Source organism: Anser cygnoides, chromosome 11, assembly GCF_040182565.1.
Source record: "Anser cygnoides isolate HZ-2024a breed goose chromosome 11, Taihu_goose_T2T_genome, whole genome shotgun sequence".
Classification (NCBI taxonomy): domain Eukaryota; kingdom Metazoa; phylum Chordata; class Aves; order Anseriformes; family Anatidae; genus Anser; species Anser cygnoides.
In genome coordinates this window covers 6,418,508-6,432,593 of record NC_089883.1, presented here as the reverse complement: position 1 = coordinate 6,432,593, position 14,086 = coordinate 6,418,508, and the positions used below count along the sequence as shown (strand labels likewise).

The 14,086-nt window shown below is 46.0% G+C and overlaps 1 long non-coding RNA gene across 1 annotated transcript in view; it reads left to right on the top strand.

Annotated features, from left to right (window-relative positions):
- Positions 1-3,645: 3,645 nt before the first annotated feature.
- The window catches only part of LOC106036509 (uncharacterized), a 193,490-nt gene continuing 183,049 nt past the window's right edge, over positions 3,646-14,086 (top strand). The window contains exon 1 of the long non-coding RNA XR_010834103.1: positions 3,646-3,711. This is a non-coding gene — a long non-coding RNA (uncharacterized lncRNA). The remainder of the gene's footprint in view (positions 3,712-14,086) is intronic.

Genomic DNA, 14,086 nt, shown 5'->3' with positions numbered 1-14,086 from the left:
TGCAAAATTATACCCGAAGCAGAAAAAAAACCACATAGTTTTCCAAACTTCTGAAATTATGTGATTTATTTAAGAACTATTTTCTTAAGCTTTCCTACAAATCTGAATACTCCACTGGGACAAACCCATTAGGCCCAATTCTGCCAAATACTCCAGAGCCTAAATTCACCAGCAAATCACTTAACCACAAGCTTAACTTTAAGCACGAGCTTAAGTCTCAGGCATTCAAACCATTCCTGTGTGATTTATTCCTGGCCCTTTGGAGAGCAGGAGGAATGCAACGGGGCCAATCCACAGCTGATAAGGATGCAAAACTGAAGTGACAGACAGAGGTGCTGGGAAATATTTGCTTGACTCTGAACTTGTGTATTGGCTGGAAAGGGAGCCCTGGAAAAAAGCTTAGTCTGTTTTCTCCAACTTTTTGTGGTTTCTTCTTGATTTTTCACATCTCCCTTTTCTACGGCAGACTATTCTCTCGCTTTTCACATGGGCTTTAGCCAACCTGTGGGCTCCTAAACTTCAGGTGATCTTACCCAGCTCTTGCTGATGACAACGTGTAGCCCATAGGCTTCAGGATTTCTTTGGGGGGGGGGAAAAAAAAAAAAAAGGATAGATTGCTAGTCTGCAAGATAGCTTATGGTTGTCAAGAGTCAGCTCTCATACAGGTCTTTCTCCCTCTCAGTCTTCAGCACATGTGCTGTTCTGTGATTTTAGGTTGCTTACATGGTATGGGATATGTGTGTTCAGCATTTCTCAATTTTTTGTCATATGGGGTATCCCAAATACTTTATCTTGTAATGTTGGGTGTTGCTATGCCTGTCCTCGTTTGTCCAGGAGAGCCCTAAAACCAAGCCATGCTGGAGACTGCCAGCCCAGTCACTCTTTTCAGCATCCTTGTGATGATGTTACTACCATTTCCAGTCTCTTTCCTCGGGTGAAGGAGCAATCCAAATTATGCACTTCGATACAAGGTAAAAGCATGCGTCCTTGTGCAGCAAAGTGATACTTTATGTCTGGATTATGTTTTTTTCTTCTTTTAGTCCACCCCAGACCCTGGTGGATGGGCTCCAGCCCTGTCTCACAGGACACAGATGGTGGCTTCTCCTCCTGGGTCAGTAAGGGCTGCATCTTCCTTCATCTTCCCTTTTGCACTGAATACAGATGTGCATTTTTTATTTCTTTTTCATGCATGAGAGGGAGGATTGTGTAAGTGCTGCTGTTGTGAGACCATTCACCATCCACTGCTGAAAACATATTTGCTTTATTAAAGCCATTTTTCTCTGAAGTTTCCCCATCATATGCTGGCTGTGTTGAGCTGATGAGACCTCCTCACCTCCTGAGATATTTATAGGTTTAGTAAAGAATTTGATGGACAATTTCGTCCTTCGGAGCCAGGATATAAATTTTAGCCTGCATTAAGCAGGAATATATTGGGGATAAACTAATATTTCTTACTTAAAAGCCTTATTTAATTTGATCCAAAGCACCTTATTTTTCAGAGTTAAACATTACTGTTGGAAGTAATTTTAAATTTGCACAACGTTGAACCTAAAAATAGTTCTGAATTGACTTTATAAATGCATATGTTCTTTCCGGGATTGAAAGAGGAAAAAGAAACAGAAAGGAAGGGGGAAAAAAATAGAAAGAAAAAACTGCAGGAGCTAAAATAAAAAAAGACAATCCCTTCAACACCTAAATAAAACCCACTAAGTGTTGAAATGAGGTCGAAAGATATTTGTTAAGACTCTGAAGTATAAAGGCAGCAATTATTTCTTTGCAAAGTCTCTCTTTAAGGACTTAAGTAAGAACCCGGAGGAGGCTGCCTCCAGCTAGAAGGAATTGCCCCTGGTTTTACCAGAAGTGAGGGAAAGAAAGGAAGCAATTATGCACTGAACAATGGTGCATTAAGAAGCCCCATTCTGTTCTCAAAACTGGGATCCCTCCTCGGTGTGTTTTCCAGCTGGGCGAGCGGAGGAGATGGGCTCCTGGGGTCGGCTCCCAGGCAGGAGCAGGGACGGGCAGGTGCTGGAGAGGGAAGGAGGGAAGAGCTGTGGGACCTCTGAGGTTTCCCTCTTCCCTTCAAGGCCTTGTGGCTGGAAAAAAGTCATCTTTTGGATCCAGTTTTGGCAAGCCTTTCGTCTTTCCTGTTCCTCTTCATTCTGGCTCTCCACACCCACCGACTGCCCCAGCTGGTCTCCGTGGCTGGAACTCATCCAGGAGCTTCTCGACAAGAGGTCCTTGCATCCTCCTCCTTCCTCAGTTTCCCCAGGTGCCAGGAGCATGATGTGCTTTTGCCATGTCTCTGTCTTCCCCTCCGTTACCTTATCCCAGGAGCAGGAGACACCATGCATGGTTGCCCCATGAAATCGGTCCCAAACCTCACCCCAGCTCAGAAGGGGCTGAAACGAGAGCTTCACGTGGATTCAGCTCTCAGGCCTAGGGACTTGCAGGAGAAGATGCAGGGATATCTGATCGACCAGAGAGAGGAGGCACAACACTTTTCCTTCCCTGACCCATTTTTCATTTTTTCATTCCCCATCCTTTTGCAGCAGGGCCAGAGGCCCCTGCCTTGGATGCTTGTTTCTGGTCGTCATCTGTGAGAAGTATTTCACTTCCTTCCTCGTGAGCCTGTCTCCAGCAGTATGTCTCTGGAAGGTTGTACATAGCACGTGAGCAGACATTTCTGCACCCAGGAGTTAATCTGCAGCTTGAGTGACTGCAAGGCTTTGGGTGGAAACCACCTAAATGTCTCAGTCATATACGTGTGCCCTCCACACCTGCCAGGCTGCCAGATGCTTCTTCTCCTTCACTGGCGTGCTGCCTTGTGTGTGTTGGAGGGCACTTTCCCCTTTTGTTCTTCCTCTGGATATTGCTGACTTCAAAGAGATTTTGTTCTCCATATCTCCAGGTCAAAACACTTGAGTACCTGATGGGGCAGGGCTGACCCCTGTAATGACGGCAGGTCGTGAGGTCAGAGAGGTGACCGGTGTGTCTTTGGTCAAAGGGGGCTTGTTGCAGCCTCTCTTGGGGCAGTCTCTGCAGGGAGATGTCTCTTTTTTTTTGGGGAAAACCAGCCAAGGTAGGGCTGCAGTGCCCCCAGCAACTTGTGTGTCCATCCAGGCTAAAAGAACTTGATGGATGACACACGGACTTCAAACTCGTGTAGTGATGGGACCTTGATGCTGTCTTTGAGCGAATGCTTCTAGACACCACCCTGGCTAGTGGCATGGATGCAGCCCCTGTTGGGCATCTGAATGTTTCTGCACTCATCGTACCGTGTCTGTGCAGCCCAGGAAACAGCAGGTCAGGCCTACTCGTGGTCTCAGGAGCAGACTTCCCCTTACCCATGCTATGAGGCTGGAAGCTCACACTAATTATCATCCAACCCCAGCTCTGGGGTTTACTGGTGGTGAGGACCTGAAGCCAGCGAGGACTTTGGATGGGTCTGGCAAAAGTGAGAGCAGAGCTGAGTGCTCCACAGCTGTGACCCCCCCCAGGTGCCCCCAGTTTATCTCCCCTCTGCCAGTGCAGTAAGGAGGCGATAGCCAGCAGGAGTGGGGGACATCGTGAAGGTTATGGAGCTCAGCTGTTCTGCTGACACCCCCACCCAGGGTACATATACCCCTCCAGTCCCACTGGCAGAGTTTTGTGTCTCTTGCTGGCTGTGGTGGGTGCTGGAAATCCTGATTTGTCCTTCACCAGCTTACCAAGGTAGGCCTAATGCTATAGTTTTGTTAAAAGGTCATTTTCTTTAATTTGAGGATGGGTCTGTTGCTCTGTTTCTGTCTCACCAACGTCCTGCTCGTAGCTGGGAACAAGCCATATAACCTGCACGCAGCCCCGTGTGGCCCCTCCGCAGTGTGTAATCCTGATAAAGCAACATCTGGGCTGCAAGCGTGTGAATACCCAACGTGACAGCACCTCGCATTCCTGGTTTATGCTTATTAATAACAAGCTGTAAAAATAGCAGTCAGACAAGATGAGATCATACGGCTGATTGTGGGATGCCATATGCTGTCTGTTTCACTGAGCGAGCCTCGTGCAGAGGAGACCTAGGGTCTTTTGCAAGAGCAGGGTGGGACTGGGGGGGTGGCAAGGGGGTCTATGGCTCTTGTCCTCTTTGAGGGAGCCCTGTGAGAGGACAAACGTACCGTGGGTTTTGGGTAGCTTTACCTGGCTGTGCCTTTAGCTGTCCTGCTATGGTGTCTATAGCATGCAGAGACCTTCCAGCACAGTGTATCTCTGCCTCCTGGGGGTGGTAATGCCTTAACAGGGTCTGAAGATTTCCTTTTACTTGTTTATTTATTTTTAATCTGTTTACTGTAAAATTAAGAGTTAAAAAGCCCTGGTGAGAGAATGCTGGACCCATTTACATTTGCACATGCTTCAAAAGGATGATGTAGATCTTGGCTAGCAGTGGAGTAGCAACATCTGTACTTACAGGAACAATATTTCCAGCACCTAGCAGCGTCCTATTCAGCCTTTCACAATCCCCTAGCTGAGAAGCGTTACCCTAGATTAGGGCACTTCAGACTCTGATAGCTGGTGGACAGCTGCACTGTGTCAGAAGGACGTGAGGGGCAAAGATCTGCTCTCTGCTAACCCCAGCCGAGGTGCTGGCGACCTCGTTTGCTCAGGAGACTTGCCTGTGTTGCACCTGGGTGGTTTATGGCAAACAGCAGAAACAAACTTTCTGACTCATTCCCCTGCTGCATGTATTCTGCTTAAGGAATTCAATTTCTAATGTACGATGTGGCTCCCTTGGTGGTGCCCTGGCCTGCGGAGCTGTGTGTTCAAATCCCCCCGTGGCCCTTTGTGTGATCCCCTTGGTGCATTGCTGCCCTGCCAGAAGGGCTGTTTTTTTTTTTTTTGGGGGGGGGGGTGAATGCAATACCCCAACCAGCCCCTTGCTCGTTTGGCCTGAAAGAGGCTCAGGTGCAAATTAAATCTTGCACAATCAAGGGAAAGCGCGGGGCCTTTGGTCATATACCCCAGGTTCTGCTGTCCCAGGATGTGTGCATGAGTCACTGTCTGGAAATCCAAGTGGCCAGATGTCCGCCAGATACCACTGCGCTCGAGCTGCTAACTCCAGCAGGAAGGGCGAGGGGAAGGGGGCCGCTTCTTCCCCCCCCAAGGTGGCGGGCAGTTGAGCATCCCTGTTGGTGCCGGGGCACGGAGCCAGCGCTTGTGGGGCCGGCCCCAGGGGAAGCATCTGCAGGCAGCTGGGCCCATCTCCCCGTGCCCCCCAGCTCGGGATGGAGGGGGGCTGTTGGAGCAGCTGCCCTCAAGCACTTGGGCTCCAGCTGCTTTTGGCTGCGGCGGTGCCTCGCACGGAGCAGTGCGAGGGATCCCTGCAGGCCCCCGCTCCCAACAGCTGGGGAAATGCTCCTTTGGGTTTTGCTGGTGCCAAAGGCTTGTGTTTCTCAGCACGGAGATAATCTTCAGGGCTTTGGCCCTCGCTGCTCCCCTCCAACTCCTGGGCTGCGATCTCCATGCAGAGCACAAGCAGACGCCTTCTACTCTTGTTGCTTGCCTTGGGAGATTCTGGAGGCAGTTCTGCTATGGGTTGTGCAGTGGTTTTGCTACTTAGACAGTATTCTTTTTTTAAAGCTTTATCTTCATTTTTTCCTCACATTGTTGGAAAGCCTGGTGGCAACACCTAATGGGGATATCCTAGTCTTTGCCAGCCTAGGCAGTGGCACATGAGACTTCTATGAAAATCAAAGTAGCTAGTGCTGAACTTGATAAACTCTTTAAAACATTATGAAACACAACAGTCCTGTTTTGAGAAAAGTCACTCCTTCTCCAGGAAGAAGGCAATTTTTTGTGGAAAAATGTGTGACTAGATCTAGTTGACAACTTGTTGGCCAAGGCTAGAGGTCCCTCCTTGCTTGCTATCCACCTCCTGTCTGCCCCACGGCCCTGGGCTCATCTGTTACATCCCCGGGGGTGCATTGTTCACATACAGGCCCCAAGGTGGGGGTGTATGGGCTGGGGCTCCATACTGCACTGCCACACTCGAGGAGTGCAGCAGAAAAATCCCTTTTTTGTATCTGGCTCTGAGGGAATCCTGCTGGAAGGTGAGCCAGGGCAGTGGCTCTGCAGGAGGCTGTTGTAATGGCCAGATTTGGGATGTTGGGGTCTGAATAAATCCCTGCTTTTACTTTGCTGGGATAATTCAGGCTTGAAAGCTGAAGTGACAGCTTATATCCAGGCTTTTCTGTTTGGCTTGTCTAAGATTGTGCGTGTGTGTATGTGGCTAAATGCAAATAAGCTGCTCCCACAGAACACACGCAATCCCAACTGCTAAACTTATTACCTGCACGGGCTGGTGGTGTGTGTGACTGAAGACCCTGTAAATTACCTTTTTTTTTCCTGCTCAGAATGAAAGTGATACTGGTGCTGTAGTCCTTGACAGTAAGGAATGGCTCCGTTTCTTGTTGGGCAGGTTTGATTGGCCGCTAATTTACTCTCCCTACTCTCATAATTCAGCACAGCTTTCTTGATGCACTCTGCCAGCTCTCACCAATTTGCTGCTAGGAGGATTTTTCATGCAAGTGAATTGTGGATTCTAGTTAAAACATGTACTGAGCACGCTTCTGCTTGATGGCTCTGCTCTTAGATGTCACAGGAAGAGACAGTGTTTTGTATAACTGCAAGAAAAATACCATGTTCTAATTAGTGTAATTTATAGTCCCTTGCAGGCTAAAACAACAGCTGATGAGTCATGAAAGTTCCTCCATCTGACATTTGCTGAAAGAAATGTTATTTTAGCTCTCCCATGACTTTTGGGGAGGGGAAAGAAGTAGGGTGGGGCAGAGGCAGTTGGTCTGAAACATCTCGCCCTTTCTCCAGTGCCTCCCTCCGCCACATATTTCCTGTTTCTGGTGTGTTGTTCTGCAGTGAATAAACACTGATGATGACCAGGTCTAATTATCAGTCGTGCTGGCCCTGGTTTGTGTTCATATCTGGAGCTGCCGAGCTGACTGTGGCTGCCGAGGCAGGAGGTTTCAGTACCTTCAGTGCTGCTGTTGAACTTGATGTAGCAGAGCGGAGCTCTGGAGGCTAAGGTCTCCCCATACCTTATAAATGGGCACCGGTGGGTTGCGAATGCATTTGCTGTGGTTGGGTGAGGTCTGAACGCAATGTGGGACCCCCAACTCCGTTTTCAAGGATGATCCTACCCCACTGACTTGCAGCTTCCTACTCATCCTGTGATCCAAGGTTGTGTTCAGACTGGTCTCTGCAAAGAAGAGGCGGTTGGGTTAAAGCAGAGTGCTTTCCAAGGTGGTTTATTCTCTGTGAACTCCTTGCTTGATGTCTAGTCGAACAGCTCAGGATCTGCTCCTCGGCTGGGGGATCCTCCCACCTCGCCCAGGAGGCAGCCCCTGGCCGTGTAAGTCTGTGTCCGACCATCAGAGGTCAGCAATGGACCTGCCCAGCAGCTCCTCATCTCCTTGCAGCACGTGTCTGAAGAGCCATCTCCACTTGAGTTGTAAGGGATGCCATATGGACCATTTTATTCAACATGTGTTGTCCATGCATGTGTTTGGAGTGGTTAGTGACATAAAACGAGATTCTTGGAATAGTCATGTCTACGGCGAGCTCTATGAAAGGCTGTGCCCACAGCAAAGCTAAAGATTGCTTTAGTGATTTTTTTCATCCTGGTGGCTTTCTTGTTTGGCCACCATAGTGTACAGGAATTCTTCAGTTTCTTTTGTTGGGGGACAAATGGTTGCTCTCTGAGACTAAGATTAAAAAAAAAAATAGTGGAGGCTAAAATGCCGTTGTTTATGCATTTCGAGAACTGATGGAGGCATTGGAAATCCTATGCTGGGGAGGGAAAAGAGGAAATTGCACCCAAACTGAAGGATTCAGATTTGTACAAACTTTGCAGAAAGTTCACATAATGACATGGTAACAATGGCTCTGAAAGTTGTCGGGGACTGAGTCTGGTGGCAGGCAAAGATGCAGAAAACCAGAATACTTAGGGAAAGGGGAGCTTGTCAAAGGGGGGAGATGGGCAGTGTGTTTTTTAAAAAAAAAAAAAACAAAAAACAAGGTACTTAGTAGTGCTTTATAGGATTTTTTTTTTGGTGATGTCTACATAGCTTGCTGTATCTGGAGCAATGTGTGACTTTTGTTTTTCAGGCTTATCAGGGTCAATAATAAAACAAGATTTAAAAGAAAAAAAAGCTAGTGAAAGTATTGCTTTGTTATCCATATGCAAATACTCTTTATGTTTGTGACTACAAAAAGAACAACTCTTGAAACAAAAGAAGACCTGAGCAGAGTGGTGCAAGACAGCAGGTTTTCTGGCAGGCAGAAACAATTTTAAGGTGAATTTTCCATTTATTTTCATATCTGTTCTCAAGATGTTGTATAATCCATTGCTGGCACTTACAGCACAGAATGATTTCAGAAAAGTAGTGAAGGATTCAATAATTTCCAGAAGAGCTAATTTCTCAGGGTGTGCTATATATTAAGGATTGCATTTAACCTGAAAATCCCCAAATCCTCGGGCAAATTGATCAAGCTGCTGTTTGTGAAAACATATTGGCTCAAAGAGTTTTTGAGTGGATGGATCATTCATACGAGCCCTATCACCTTTTACCAAGGAATTGCCAAGAAAAATAGCATGAAACAAATTAAATCTTTTTGTGGATACATTCACTCTTCGTTTTTACTTGAGTGAAATCTGGGGAGCTGATGACTGAGGAGCTGAGCACTGCTCCCTTCAGAGGACTTCCAGTTCTTCCCTTCTTTCATCTCGTCCTTCTGCCTCTCTCATCAGCTGTGGTTCACAAATATTGCCTCAGTTCCTCCAGAGCACCAAGTCAGGGTCTGAATAGTCCCATGGAGAGCAATGGATTTTATTCTTCTGTTTGTGCATACACTTACCCTGCAGAATGGGAACATAACCAGAGATTGCTGAGGCATCAGCGGAAGATTTAATAGCTGGTTATTGATATTTTTTCCTCTGGGCCTATGGGTAACAGCTGGGGTATCTTTCTGCAGCCAAGTATGGTAAACATTTGCCATTGTGAATGGAAACATTTTCCTTTGTTGCATGTTAAAGATAGTCTTGATGAAAAGCCTAATGTTGATGTCTCAGAGGGCCCCTCGGCTGATAACGAAATGCTGTTATAGCTTTGCTATTGGAGCTTTGCTAGGATGGGCCCTGTGTGTCACAGGGCAGGGACGTGGCCGGGAGCTGTTAACTTTTTTTTTGTGGCTTCCTCCCAGAATGGGCACTAGGCTGCAGAGTTGCTACAAAAGCATTTCCATATGAAAATCCACAGCTATGGAGGCAGGGATGGTGACAAGATGCAGGAGCGTAGCTGCAGCTAAGTAGTGCAAAGAACCACTGCTAGGTTGTATTTCCAAGCAAGACAGGCCATCACAGCAGGTCAGTTGACCATCAGATCTTTCTTCTGGCACAATGTGTGATGCCCTCTGTCACAAAGAGTGATGGCATGGCTTTGCAGCTTGATAGGACCTGGTCTGTAGTAAGGCAGCTCTAGAAAAAAAAGAGTTATCAGAGACTGTTGTCTCCTGAAGTTTTTCTTGATGTGTTGTCTCCAGAGGTATGTCTGCTAAGGTGCCTATAGTCCCTATAGGGTCCCAGCCTGGGTTTGGATACCTGAGGGGTTTGCCTGGACATGTCAGTGGCTACATTTATCCCTTCTGCTGCACGTGCAGTAAAGAGGTCAATGGCTTGGACAGAGGCCAGAAATACGGATGGTATTTATGCCTCTGAGGCAATTCCTTTGTGATCCATAGGCCACTATTGACAGATGAAGGTACCTTGATAGTATTTAAGCTCTTCATTTTAGGGAGCAAAGTCCAAGGTTGGTCTTGCACATATTATACCTTTGTTTCTCTTGGAATTAGTACATAGCTGTGTGCCAGGATTGTGGTAGGGCGACATCTATGACACCAAACCTCGAGTCCTAATCTTTGGTAGACCTTGCTATTCAATTGAAAAGATAAAATTCCTCAGGGAGCTTGAAGATTCAGACCCTTAGAGCATTCCTGAAATTGTTATGAAGTGATATTAAGAAAATACCTAAGGCAAAGTTCAGATGTGGCAAGCAAAGATGCCCTGAAGCTGCTGAGACTTGCCAGTTACCTCTTTGGTGTATTCTGGAATACCCAAAAAGAGATGCTGTGTGTTTGACATACGTGAGGGTGCAAGCCTTGAGAAATGCCTGGATAACTGTGGCAATTTGCTGCTTCAACTGGAACCTGGCAAATCAATTGGTGGTAGGCAGGCAATGAAGTTTTCCTCAGGTGAGGACCAGAGAAAAAGCACATTTGTTACTCTTAGAAATTGCTTTTCATCACCTGCCATATATCATAATCAGTGTGGTTGGGGGAGCAAAAAGGGGAATGTGTCCTTTGCTCTGCTCCTCTGTGTAAAAGGAAAATCTTATCTGAAAAGCTTTAAATCTTTTAAGAAAGGTAGCCCTCCAACTATGAGAAGTGAAAGTCTCTTTAAAATCCCTGATTAATAAAGTGTGCTGCTTATACAAGGCCTTGTTCCACTAAGTGTAGATTTAGCATATAGCACAGGGGGTGAGAAGTTTAGCAACTTGTAAGCACAGCTTGGGTTCCCCTCAGGATGATAGCAGGCATAAAAGCAAATTCCTTGCCTGGATCATAATTTCCTCCTTTTTTGATAGAATCCAGTTGATGGAGCAGTTGATCAGGAGTCTGAGCAAAGCCTGCACCTTAGGGATTTATGAAGCAAGGTGACTTTCTCTTAAGTGACTGATTGGTCTTGCTGGTGACTGCGTTTTGCAGGTCTTATCTGCGGAGTCCCATCATATCTAATCAAGGGGGTCTGATTTTTTTCTGCAGTCCATTAAAGCCCTGGCTTTCAATTCAGGAGAAACTGGGCTCAATTTTTAGGAAGGACAGACAATACATGTACATAAAATGTATACTTGCCTTGAACTTGAAGCAGTTAAGGTGAGATCCAGCAGTCAAATTAGAGACTGTCAGTCAAGCAGATCTGTCTTGTGTTAATGTGATTGAAATGTCAAATCTATTGTGCTCAGTTATGCAGAAACTTCGCAATTGATGTTCATGGTCTTTATTCCAACACTTCATCTGAGCACTGGGAAATGCTTTGCTATGTGCTTCTGCCATTAGGTTGTCAGTCAATGCACTGAAATAGAGTGGAGAAGTCCTGGGATGACCGCTGCTTGTGCTGTTAGGGGGTAATAAGGTGGTGTGAGGCAGGTTGAGTGCACCATCACTGCCATGTCCACAGCAAGGCTGGAACAGAAGGAAAGAAGATCTCAAGGGAAAGGATGTGGTTACTTGTGGAATTGATCTCAGAAAGCTGTGAGTTGGGAATGGGGAAGAAAGCTGCTAGGTTTTCTAGGAAAGACTCCTGTGGATCAGTGTGACAGTATAAGATGGGCTGCTTTTAATAATCTGTTCATTGTTCTTGCAGAAATAACTCCGAATCTGTGCTCCAGCCACTCTCCATCTGTTTTGAGATGAGAACTGCTCTTTCCTTCCTTTGCTCTCCCATTCTGCTCTCTGCACTGTCATTTTTTGTTTGCTTCTGTTCTCCAAAGCTTTTGTAAGGATGGAGTGAGTTTGAGGCAATAGGCAAGGTTACATGCACTAACCAGTGGAGTGAGCTGACTTGTTATTGAATTCATTTTTCTTTCCATCCCAAGCACCTTCATAAAGGAAATGATTTAACCTTTATACTCAAAAGTTTAAGCCAAGTAGTTCTGGTCTCATATTGTAAAGTATTGCAAATGTCAATTAAGTGTATGGTGCAGCCTTTCTGAAGAGTGTGAGATGCTCCAGGTGATGCTACTTGCTGTGGGAGGGATTGCTGCCTTCACTCTGAGCAAAACAGAAGTAGCCCTTGGTTTTCTGTATTGATATAAAAAATAATCGAGGAGAGCTTTTTGCTTAAGTGTGTCCTTCAACAATGCTTGTCCTCCTTCCTTACTGTTCCTGATATAAATCATGTTTTTGGGGAGAGGGTGTGAAGGGGGGACAGGAGGTGCTGGTGGGTTGAGTTCTCTTAATGCATTAAGCACAAGTCTTAGGTGTTCTCTTTGCTTTTGCAGCCACCCACCAAACTGCTCACGAGGATCAGCTTCCCCCCACTGCCCAGATCTCTCTGGTCTTCAATTAGTCTGCTTCCAATTTTTCAGTGGGATATATTTGCCATGTAGAATTTTTCTCCTACCAAAACACCCAGCTGTGTTCTATTACTACTTTTTTCAGGTGAACTGTCACCGCTTTCCTTTCCTGGGCCAGTGTGTGTCAGGCAGGAGCCTGACAGCCTCCTATCTTGATAAATGACATGAGCCCAAAGGGCAGTGTCTCAGCTGGTGTTGTGCTGGCTGTGAGCGTGCACGCTGGCCAAGGCAGCTCAGGCATTCTTCTTGCTGTGGGAAGTTTACACTAAAGGTCACAAGAAGATTCATCATGCATAACTTTTTTTTTCCCGAAGACAGTAGTGAGAAGTGCTATGTGCAAAGAATGGATGTTGGTGGTAATAAGGAATAGCACTTTACAGCAGACTGAAAACTTAAGTAAAGAAATTCTACCTGCGATGGTCCAAAGTCCTTTCTGGGGAAACGACCAGAGACCTGGAGGTCTGTCAGCTGCAGTTCAAGTTAAAATGCAATGCCTGATTTGATAACTTACATTGAGAAGTCTTCTCTAGACTGTAAATGTGTCCCATTGACTTGCTTTTAAGACTTGCCTCCCTCCTGAGGGTATTAGGTGTGTGCAGCGTTAATGCTGGTTGTTTCTGGCTCTGTCCATCTGAAGGCTTTGCACTTTCAGGGCTTTGGTGGTGGGGTATTTGGGACAGGTAAGTGTTGGAAGCTAGGAACCTGTTCTGGTGAGCTAATTAGCATGAGCTGATAAGACTTGAGCTACAGTTGCTCAGTGAAATAAACTTGTACTGTCATGCTGCACAGCTGTGGTTTGTCTGGCTGTAAAGCTTGTGAAGCTCTTCTGTGAGCCCCAGTGGTAAAGAACAGATTTCAGTTCCTGCTATGTCCTGTTCCCCTGCGCCACCTCCCTTCATCCCACCCCCAAACCAAAGGAAGGCTTTCTTCTGTAACATAGCTACCCATCAGCTAGAATAGCTCTGGCTTGGCCTGCCTGTGAAATAACACTGGAAAGGAGAGGGGGGGGAAAAAAAAAATTAAACCCAGAATGAAAGCCTGAGAACCCAAAAATTCATTAAGAAAAAAAGCAGACTTCCCAGTTTTTCTAATTTGTAGGTAAATGCTTTTGTTATCAGCAGCATTGCTATAGTTCATGCCATTTCCCTACTGTTGTTAGCTTGCAGTAATATTTTATCCTCTCTTTCCCACAGTTCTCCTGACTGCTTTGTAAATGAGACCTTGCATTTTTCCCTTCAGCATCCACTTTATCCTCTGGTTGTATCCACAGACCTTAGGATGCTCTGCATGTGGAGGAGAAAAAAATAAGCAGAGTTAATTTCCTGGTATCTGTTCTGAACATGACTGCTGTTAATTATTGAGCTTGTCTTCTGGCTGCAAAAATAAGCTTTTTGAAAACAATCCTCTGTGTGCTTCTGTATTTTACTGACCATTTGCGAGCTACCACCCATGGGTGTGGTAAATGCCCAAATATATAAAATTCCCAACCAAGCTCTGTCCAGCATTGTGCTTTTAGTCTCCGTTCTGCCATCAGTGTCTCTCTGCCTCCTTCATCTCTGATGAAACCCAGCAAATCTCTCTTAATAATACCTTAAAAAAGGCCATGTTTATTGCGAGGTAGGATTTCTGCCCTTCTTGTATAAGCAGTGAACCAGTTGTGTCTGGCTGTTCTGGGATGTGACACTGAAATGCCATCTGCAGCCACTGGCTGATGAAGAGCCTCAGGTTTTGTGAGACCAGGTCTGATAATATTTAAGGTGTCGTAAACCTCAGAATTAGTTTTTGTAGGGGTAGATGTGCCCACTGCATAAATGAATGTTGGCTATAAATATTCCCTTTTCATTATGTTGCTGCAGTGAACGCACAGCGCTGTTAATGATGCTCTGCTTTAATACCACAGTTAGTGCTTT